We start from the raw sequence: 10,572 nt of genomic DNA on the forward strand, positions 1-10,572 counted from the left end.
ACGATCTCTCCTTTAGGGCTAAAGATCGATCTTTTCTAATTCTCAGATCTAGACTAGATCTTGCACGGAACTTTGAAATAAGATCCTGAAATAGTCCGCTATCGGATCGCTGTGAAATTTTGATATGTTTTAGGCCCGGAAAAGAGCTTTCCAAAACATCAAGTTTCAGGGAATCAGAGTTAGGGATCTCGAGATATCGTTCGTTTAGTGGACGAACGTCAGGATGCTCTGTTTTGGATTCGTGGATGGAGGCACGAGATCCTGGGTAATGGTGGATGGTGGTGGACCGGCGTTAATGTGGTGGCACCGGTGAAAAGTGATGGTGGAACGGTTGTGTTTGATGGAAGGATTAGGGCAAGTGTTGGATAGATTGGACGAAGGGGGAGAAGAGGGCCACCCCTAAGGGATTAGGGTGATTAGCCGGACGAGGGAGGTTAGAAGCGGCGTCGCCGGGGATTGAGAGAACGGGAGCGAAAAAGACGAAGGAGGCAAGGCAAAACTCAATCTCAATAATCAATAATCAATTTGGTTGCCTACCACATCCTTTTATAGGCTAACCAACAACTCAAATTAACCCTAAAAAACACAATTTTCGTCGACCGCGTTCGAACGCATTGAGTTCGCTCTTCTGGATTTGCGAACGCGATGCAGGCGTTCGAACGCGCAATCGAACCTGCCTGTCGGTATTTGCGAACGCGATGCAGGCGTTCACAGTGCGTTCGAATGCACAGTACATTCTCTTCACCACGTTCACAACCCCGTTCACAAACCGCGTTCGAACTCACTCCACACGCGTTCGAATGCAACTTACAGAAAACTTATTTTAATGGAAATTAAACACTAAAACATGAAATAAAAATACTCCTAAAGTGAATCCATGCTCGAGACGACGTCGGTGAAGTCCGAATCGTATCATCTGAGGTCGTTAGTCTGTGTGCGCAGCAGACATTCGGACACATGCCGTTCGCCGGGGCATATGTGGCGAGTTATCCTCACGAGGTTTCTATCAACTATGTGTGTGCCCGGTCTGGATGGATGTTGATACCGTAGCAGGTGGCGGGGTATGATTATATTTGAGATACTCCTTGCGGATGGCAGAGTATGCTCTGAGCCTTCGGGCATGATATTGAGACCGAGTACCGAGTATTGACTGTGCACAGTGGTCTAGTATGACGATATTATACCGAGATGTCGGTAATGATCGTGATGTTAAGAAATGCATGACTTCATTATTATCTGACATACCTGATTATTGAGTGGTCAATATACATCATATATAATTATATCTGATATCATAGCATTGTCAGGGTTGGCATGCATCGTGTGTCATATTTGAGAGAGAGTTATGATGATCAGATGACGTGGTGATCTGTTTATTCATTGTCGAGGATTATGTATTTTTATCATTTATGACATGACATGTTATCTATATTTCATTTATGTAGTATTGAGGACACATTCATTTACTTATTCATGACATGATACACTTTCTGATTCATATTATCCAGTACTTGATTTACTCTCTGCTTAGCATCACTGATTCGGGGTAAGGTCTATTCACTGAGCCTTTAGCTCATGACTCTCTTGTTTTCTACTTTCCAAAAACCAAGGTGATTGAGAAGAACAGGATACTCCCTTAGAGGTCTTGCTGGTGCGTGAGGAGTAGGGTGTGGTTAGTGTTGTATGCCAGTTGAGTTATCTTATCTGATGTAATAGTAGACATCCTCCAAAGTGTATCTATATCCTTGTCTTATACCTTAGCAGGTGATTTTGTACTTGTATAATTATGTATATACCTCTGTTGTGTATATGTAGTGGTGAAAAGCTCTTGATGATGTGTTGTGGCCTGTGTGGGGCCCAAGTAATGTTATCTATATGCTGTTGACAGTTAGACTTAGGTTATTCTTAGTTTAGATATTGTGGAGAAAATTATGATGTTACTACGTGTTTATTTGATTGTCAGTAACAAACCGATTGGTCAGGTGCTATGCACGTGTCGTGTGGGCTCGTGCTATGCACGTATTCAGAGTGTGGGTGTCACATTTTAGAGTGGTATCAGAGCCTAGGTTTGTTAAGTATCTGGCATATCATCAAGAGCTTTTGTACATTGTCACCTTGAGTCTAGGAAAATACTGCGGTCTTAGGGTTACGCAAGAGATAAATTTTAAAATTTTTCTTGATCACTAATCAGTTGATGAATTTGATCATTTCTACAGAAAGATGCCACCCCGTCGCAGAGGTTCACAGTCTAGGGCGACCTCCACAGCGGAGGCCCCTACTGAGACTCCAGAAGTTCCTCCATCCATAGAGGAGCGTGATCCTATTTCGCGCCTTTTGGACAGTCAAGAAAGACTTATTGAGGAAATCCTTCGAGGTAGAGGAGCTGGCATATCAGCAGAAAGTTCTGAGCCGCCTCCTACAAATGGGCATCACCTTAAATAAGTTTATGCGGTTGAACCCCGATTTACGGTGGAGGTGTTGATCCACCGGAGGCCAAAGGATGGTTATCGACATAGAGAAAATGTTGGATACTTTAGGATGTAATGATCAGCGAAGGTAGCCTTTGCTGCCTTTATGCTCGAAGGTGAGGCGTAACAATGGTGGAAAGCTACGTAAAGACCGATAAAATCAAGGATAGGGGACGCTGTCATCACTTGGGAGTTATTTCTGGATGCCTTTGATCAAAAGCATTTTCCAGCTTGGAGGAAAGAAGAAATGGAAGAAGAATTTCTACATTTACGTCAGGGTCCTATGACGGTAGCAGAGTACGAGGTTAAATTTAATGCTTTAGCCCGTTTTGTACCCCACCAAGTTCCAAATGAAGCAGCCAGAACTCGACGCTTCAAGCATGGGCTGAATTATGCTATACATCAGAGCTTGGAGGCAGCAGGCCTCATCCCTTATGCTGATATAGTAGAGAGGGCGATGGCACTTGAGGGGGTGATTCAGGAGAAGAGGGCTATGGAAGCTCGGCGATCTGGGACACAGTCTGGGCAAGGCGGGAGTTCTAGAGTTCCTTCTACTAGCCAGAGCCTACCGCCTTCGCAGCCACAGCGTCGCCTTTCTTACCATCCTTATCGGGGAAGTTCTAGTGCTGGTTCATCTACTAACAAATCTGATTCTCAGGGATCTGGAGGACTTAGCCAAGCAGTGTCTCAGGTTAGTGTGACTGGACCACTTTCCGGGGGCAGAGGAAGTGGATTGGTTGGTGGATCACTAGTGAGGAGTCATAGCTGTTTCGGGTGTGGGAAGTTTGGGCATCATCTTCGAGATTGCCCCAACCCATGTTTATGCTACGAGTGTGGGAAGCCTGGTCATATCCGTCGTGATTGTCCACGCGCCGCCACCGCCCCAATTTCTGCTGCTGCAACATCTTCTAGAATTGCACCTTTTGGGGTATCTGCTATGGCTGGCCGAGGCAGAGGAGTTAGCGGGGCAGCTTCCTTTCAGTCTGGTCGAAAGTCTAGAGGTGGTCGGATCTTCGCGATGACGGAGCACAATGCTTTGGCATCTAATGATGTGGCCACAGGTACTCTGAATTTATTTTCTCGTACAACAAGAGTTTTGTTTGATCCGGGTGCCACACATTCTTTTATTTCTAGTTCTTTTGCTTGCCATTCTGATATTCAAATGGAACCTTTAGAGGATATTCTGTTGATTGCCACACCAGTGGGAGAGACAGTTGTTATTGATTCGGCTTATAAATCTTGCACATTTAGTTTTGGTGATAGAGAGTTCAAAGTAGATCTTTTGCCACTAGAGCTGACAGATTTTGATGTTATCTTGGGGATGGATTGGCTAGCTGCATATCATGCCAACATAGATTGCTATAGAAAGGAAATTGTAATGAATTTAGCTGATGGAGCAGAATATAGAATTAAAGGCAATAAATCCAGCAACCCTATGAAGATAATCTCTGCATTTGAAGCCTATAGGTTACTAAAGAAAGGATGTGCAGGTGTTTTAGCTTGTCTGTCAGGGGATACTGATAAACAGATTAAATTAGAAGATGTTCGAGTTGTTAAAGATTTTCCTGATGTTTTCCCATATGATCTCCTCGGATTACCCCCGAACAGGGAAGTAAACTTTTCAATTGATCTAGCTCCTGATACCTCACCTATTTCTAAAGCTCCCTATAGAATGGCACCAATAGAATTGAAGGAACTTAAGGTACAGTTGGAAGAACTACTACTGAAAGGCTTCATAAGACCTAGTGTCTCTCCTTGGGGAGCACCTGTTCTTTTTGTTAAGAAGAAGGATGGGACACTCAGGCTGTGTATAGACTATAGACAACTGAACCAAGTGACAATAAAAAATAAATATCCTTTACCTCGCATTGATGATTTGTTTGATCAGTTAAAGGGAGCTAGAGTATTCTCTAAAATAGACTTGAGGACTGGTTACCATCAATTAAAAGTTCGTGAGGAGGATATTTCTAAAACTGCCTTTCGTACTAGGTATGGACATTATGAGTTTTTGGTCATGCCATTTGGATTGACCAATGCTCCAGCTGTCTTCATGGATCTGATGAATAGAGTTTTTCAACCTTATTTGGATCAGTTTGTAATAGCTTTCATTGATGATATACTAATATATTCAGCTAGTGAGGAAGAACATGAGTATCACTTGAGGGTAATTCTCCAGATCTTGAGAGAAAAGAAGTTATTTGTCAAAATTTCAAAATGTGAGTTCTGGCTAGATCGTAGTCTTCCTAGGACATGTTGTATCACAGAAGGGATCGGTGTGGATCAGTCCAAAATAGATGTTTGTATTGAAATGGAGTCAACTAACTAATATCACGGAAGTGCGTAGTTTTCTTGGTCCGGCCGGATATTATAGGAGGTTTGTAGAAGGGTATGCAAAGATAGCTATGCCCCTTACCAGGTTGACTCGGAAGAATCAAAGGTTTGAGTGGAATGAAGAGTGTGAAAATAGTTTTCAAGAATTAAAAAGAAGATTGACTCGTACACCAATTATGATTATTCCTTCCAGTGGAATAGGATTTCAAGTGTATTGTGATGCCTCACATAAAGGATTAGGTTGTGTTTTAATGCAGAATCGTAATGTAGTGGCTTATGCATCTAGGCAGTTAAAAGATTATGAACAGAATTATCCTACTCATGATTTGGAATTGGCTGCTGTGTAGTGTTTGCTTTAAAGATTTGGCGACACTATCTATATGGGGAAAAATGCGAAATTTTTACAGATCATAAAAGTCTTAAATATTTGTTTACTCAGAAAGAACTTAATTTGCGGCAAAGGAGATGGTTGGAATTAGTGAAGGATTATGATTGTACTATAAATTATCATCCTGGTAAAGCAAATGTTGTTGCAGATGCCTTAAGTAGGAAGTCAGCTCGGAGTCTAGCATTTTTTAATTACCCAACAAACTATGATACTTAAGGATCTGCAAAGGCTAGAAGTTCCAATTGTCGCCAAGGGTGGTGGAGTTGGTTTACTTGCACAATTTACTGTCAAACCTACATTGATAGATAGAATTAGTGCATCTCAGAAGACTGATATTAAGGCTATGCAAATTGTGAAACAAGTGCAGAATTCTAGTAAACCAGATTTCTCTATAGACTCTACCGGGATACTACGTTTTAGAGGCAGATTATATGTTCCTAATTGTGAAGGACTTAGAAATGAAATTTTAAATGAAACTCATGCTTCTGCTTATGCTATGCACCCCGGGGGAACAAAAATGTATCATGAGTTGAAGAAGAAATTCTGGTGGGAAGGAATGAAAAGAAATATTGGGGAATTTGTAGCTAAGTGTTTGACGTGTCGAAGAAGTCAAGATTGAGCATCAAAGGCCCGCAGCGCACTACAACCTTTGCGAGATTCCTGAATGGAAATGGGAACACATTAATATGGATTTTGTGACAGGATTACCAAAGACACAGAAAGGGAAGAATGCAATCTAGGTGATTATTGATAGATTAACCAAGTCGGCACATTTTTTACCAGTTAGTACTACTGATTCAATGGAAAAGTTAGCTATATTGTTTAGAGATGAAATTTTTGCTCACCATGGAATTCCTATTAGTATCACTTCAGATAGAGATCCTCGTTTTATGTCTAGATTTTGGAAGCAGTTTCATCAGTCTTTTGGAACAAAACTACAGTTTAGTACAGCTTATCATCCTCAGACAGACGGTCAATCTGAGCGTACTATTCAATCATTAGAGGATATGTTGAGAGCTTGTGTAATTCATTTTGGTTTGGGCTGGGACAAATACTTACCCTTGATAGAGTTTGCTTATAATAACAGCTATCATGCTAGTATTGGTATGCCTCCCTATGAAGCATTATATGGCAGGAAATGCAGGTCACCAATCGATTGGGAAGAAGTTGGAGAAAAGAAGGTTGAAAACTCAATACTAGTGCAAGCTACAGTTGAGAAGATAAAGATAATTAGAGAACATATGAAGGTGGCACAAAGTAGACAGAAAAGTTATGCTGATAATAGAAGGCGTGATTTGGAGTTTCAGGTTGGAGATAAAGTGTTCTTAAGAGTTTCACCTTGGAAGGGTGTGTTTCGCTTTGGAAAGAAAGGAAAGTTGAGTCCTAGGTATATAGGACCTTATGAGATTCTTGGACGAGTGGGACCTGTAGCTTATAAAGTAGCTTTACCCCCTGATTTAGCACAAATTCATAATGTGTTCCACGTGTCAGTACTAAGGAAATATATATCAGATCATTCACATGTGATTCATTATGAACCGGTTCAGCTACGACAAAATTTATCATATGAAGAGCAGCCTGTGAAGGTCCTTGCTAGAAGAGATAAAGTACTAAGAACAAAAGTTATACCCTTAGTAAAAATCCTGTGGAGGAACCATGCAGTAGAAGAGGCTTCTTGGGAATGTGAAGATGAGATACGATCCAAATATCCAGAATTGTTTAGAGGTATGTAAATTTCGATGTCGAAATTTTTATAAGGGGGGAAGGAAAATGTAATAACCCAACGTTAAAAAAAAAAATTATTGCTGCACTGCATGGCACGACAGCTCGTGCCATGCAGTGGCAGCCGAGATGGGCGCCACGTGCCCCAAGCGCTGGCCCGGCTAACCTGGCCGAGCCAGCTGGCGCGGTGCGCCCCCACCGCCGCTGCCGCCGCCGCTGCCTCCCTCCCCACCGCCTCTCTCCACCTTTTCTTTCTCTCTCCCTCTCTCTTTTTCTCTTTCGAGCTCTCGCTGACCTTTCTCTCTTCCTCTCTCTCTCTCAAACACTCTCTCTCTTTACCCACTTCCACCGCCACCTCCTCTAGCTCCGGTGAGCCTCCCTCCCTCTCTCTCTCTCTCCCTCCCTCTCTCCCTCTCTCTACCTCTCTCTCTCTCTCTCTCTTTTTCTCTTTTTCTCCTTGTCGGCTTCCTCTCGGAATCACCGGAGGATTGAGCCGTCGGTGAGAGGCCGGCCGCTGAGTGGCCACCAGCGGCCGCACCCCTCCCCCATGGCCCAACCCTCTTTTTTTTCTTTTTCTTTCTTCTTCTCCTTCTTCTCTTCCTTCTTCCTCTCCTCCTCCTCCTTCTTTCCTCCTCTCCTCTGTCTGCACCCTCCAAGTGGCGCTGGGCTCAGCCCAGGGCCTTGCTGTGCATGGTGCTGAGCTGAGCCTATCACTAAATGCAATTCTATTTTCTATTTTTTTTTCGTTTTCTCTCTCTTCTCTTTCTATATATATATATATGCACAATTAGGTTAGCTTAGTTAATTTAATGTAATTAAGTTATACAAATTAAATATAATTATATCATAGCTAGTATATAGTTCTAATTATACCATGTTTAGCAAAATGCATGCAATATAAATTACTATTTTAATCCTAAGGAATTTTAGGGTTATGTACGTATATTTTTACGTAATTAATTGCAGTAACTTAATTCTTATTTTCTTAATTATCAAAGAGAATAATAGACAGATAAAATATATTCTAAATACACAAATAAATAATATAATTATGATTGATAAATAACAAAAACAAATATTTGAAGAGTACATAAGTACAATAAGAAACTATTCTTTTGTCTGGTTAATTTTAAATTAATAGAAAGACTGACATATTTGCTATAAATAATTTCAGATCCCGACCCCCCTGTTCAAGATTCCGTGGACTTAGCTATCGAGGCATGATTGATATCGTAGTAGCGTGAACGAGTGGTGGTTTGGTATTTGCAGTGGTGTGAGTAGTCTTATCTCTTAGACGCCTTTCTCAAATTAGGTTATATTATATATTTGTGTATATGCATGTTTTGGCCTTCAGCATGATTATATGATTTTATCTAGAGATGATTATAGTCGAGCATATTTTATTATGCATTCGATTACGCTGATTTGGAATAAGAGTACATTGGTGATATATATAGAGATGATCAGAGATGATTCTACTGTTATGATTGTTTACCGAGTTGATCTGTAGCATGAGTATGCATGTTTTGACGATACAGTTGGAGACTACATTGCATCATTTTCTCTTGATTCCTATTCCACCTAAATTCCTGTTATGCATTGACTTGTTATCGTACTGGATATATGCATATGATTTGTCATTTAGAAGGAAAGCATGAAATATGATTGATAGGATAGTTGATAGAAAGCGTGAGGATACCCGAGTGGGCGCAAGGGTTAGGACATGCTTGGTGGATGATTGATCGCTCGACATGGTCGCGATCCTGTTGGCCTTACGTCTGAGGTCGTTAGTCTGTGTGCGCAGTAGACATTCGGATACATGCCGTTCGCCAGGGCATATGTGGCGAGTTATCCTCACGAGGTTTCTATCAACTATGTGTGTGCCCGGTCTGGATGGATGTTGATACCCTAGCAGGTGGCGGGGTATGATTATATTTGAGATACTCCTTGCGGATGGCAGAGTATGCTCTGAGCCTTCGGGCATGATGTTGAGACCAGGTACCGGGTATTGACTGTGCACAATGGTCTAGTATGACGATATTATACCGAGATGTCGGTAATGATCGTGATGTTAAGAAATGCATGACTTCATTATTATCTGACATACCTGATTCTTGAGTGGTCAATATACATCATATATAATTGTATCTGATATCATAGCATTGTCAGGGTCGGCATGCATCGTGTGTCATATTTGAGAGAGAGTTATGATGATCATATGACGTGGTGATCTGCTTATTCATTATCGAGGATTATGTATTTTTATCATTTATGACATGACATGTTATCTATATTTCATTTATGTAGTATTGAGGACACATTCATTTACTCATTCATGATATGATACTATTTCTGATTCATATTATCCAGTACTTGATTTACTCTCTGCTTAGCATCACTGATTCGGGGTAAGGTCTATTCACTGAGCCTTTAGCTCATGACTCTCTTGTTTTCTACTTTCTAAAAACCTAGGTGATTGAGAAGAACAGGATACTCCCTTAGAGGTCTTGCTGGTGCGTGAGGAGTAGGGTGTGGTTAGTGTTGTATGCCAGTTGAGTTATCTTATCTGATGTAATAGTAGACATCCTCCAAAGTGTATCTGTATCCTTATCTTATACCTTAGCAGGTGACTTTGTACTTGTATAATTATGTATATACCTCTGTTGTGTATATGTAGTTGTGAAAAGTTCTTGATGATGTGTTGTGGCCTATGTGGGGCCCAAGTAAGGTTATCTGTATGCTGTTGACAGTTAGACTTGGGTTATTCTTAGTTTAGATATTGTGGAGAAAATTATGATGTTACTACGTGTTTATTTTGATTGTCAGTAACAAACCGATTGGTCAGGTGCTATGCACGTGTCGTGTGGGCTCGTGCTATGCACGTGTTCAGAGTGTGGGTGTCACACCCTTGCTGCCTATACCACCAGAAAGGCATAACGTACCACTGCTAGATTTTCACCACAATTGAGCACTGGATCCGCCTCACCATGATGATGATGATGAATGGCCAAATTATGAAGCACCAGTGACTCCTCGATATCATCCTAGAATATTTAGAAAATATGTTCCTCCGACTGTGTGGACTGCTTCCCTAAATCTGAGCTTGATCGGGTGGCTGAGGTTTAGTCCATAATAGTAGTCTAGGAATAGTGTAATATTAAAGTGATGTTTATGAGTTTATCGCATTCATATCATACATATGTAGATGTTTATTTACTATTTAGCACAATTATTTAATTTACTATTTCATAGTTATTCATGGATTATTGGAGCAATTCTAATTATGATATCTTCGATGTGCATGACTTATGATTGATGATGTCATCGCTGCACCACTTACATGTATCACCATGTAGTTAAGTGTTGTCTCGGCAGTGCTCGTTTAACCGTTTAGCCTAGGGTCAAGAGTAGAGTGTATATTTATTACCTATATTTATATTGGCCAATGGCTAAAGTCGTGAGATTAGGAGGGGATATTAGGCACCACGTGTGTGAGTTTGAGCAGACGTAATATTACCGAGTACGGAGACTAGACAATAGGTGATCAGAAATTATGATTGAGAGATAGGAATTATAGACCTAGTTGTACCCGATGATGCAGGTTCAAGGCATCTATGAGTAGTGTGCTCTCATTTTTGCTATAAGAGATGATCTCGCTGTATG

At 41.1% G+C, this 10,572-nt stretch overlaps 1 pseudogene; it reads left to right on the forward strand.

The window, feature by feature from the left end:
* Positions 1 to 2,751: 2,751 nt before the first annotated feature.
* LOC140790581 (uncharacterized) lies at positions 2,752 to 6,920 on the forward strand (annotated as a pseudogene).
* Positions 6,921 to 10,572: the final 3,652 nt, after the last annotated feature.

The sequence above is a fragment of the Typha latifolia genome, chromosome 6 (assembly GCF_019914945.1).
Source record: "Typha latifolia isolate L0001 chromosome 6, TyphaL0001v2, whole genome shotgun sequence".
In the NCBI taxonomy this organism is placed as follows: Eukaryota; Viridiplantae; Streptophyta; class Magnoliopsida; order Poales; family Typhaceae; genus Typha; species Typha latifolia.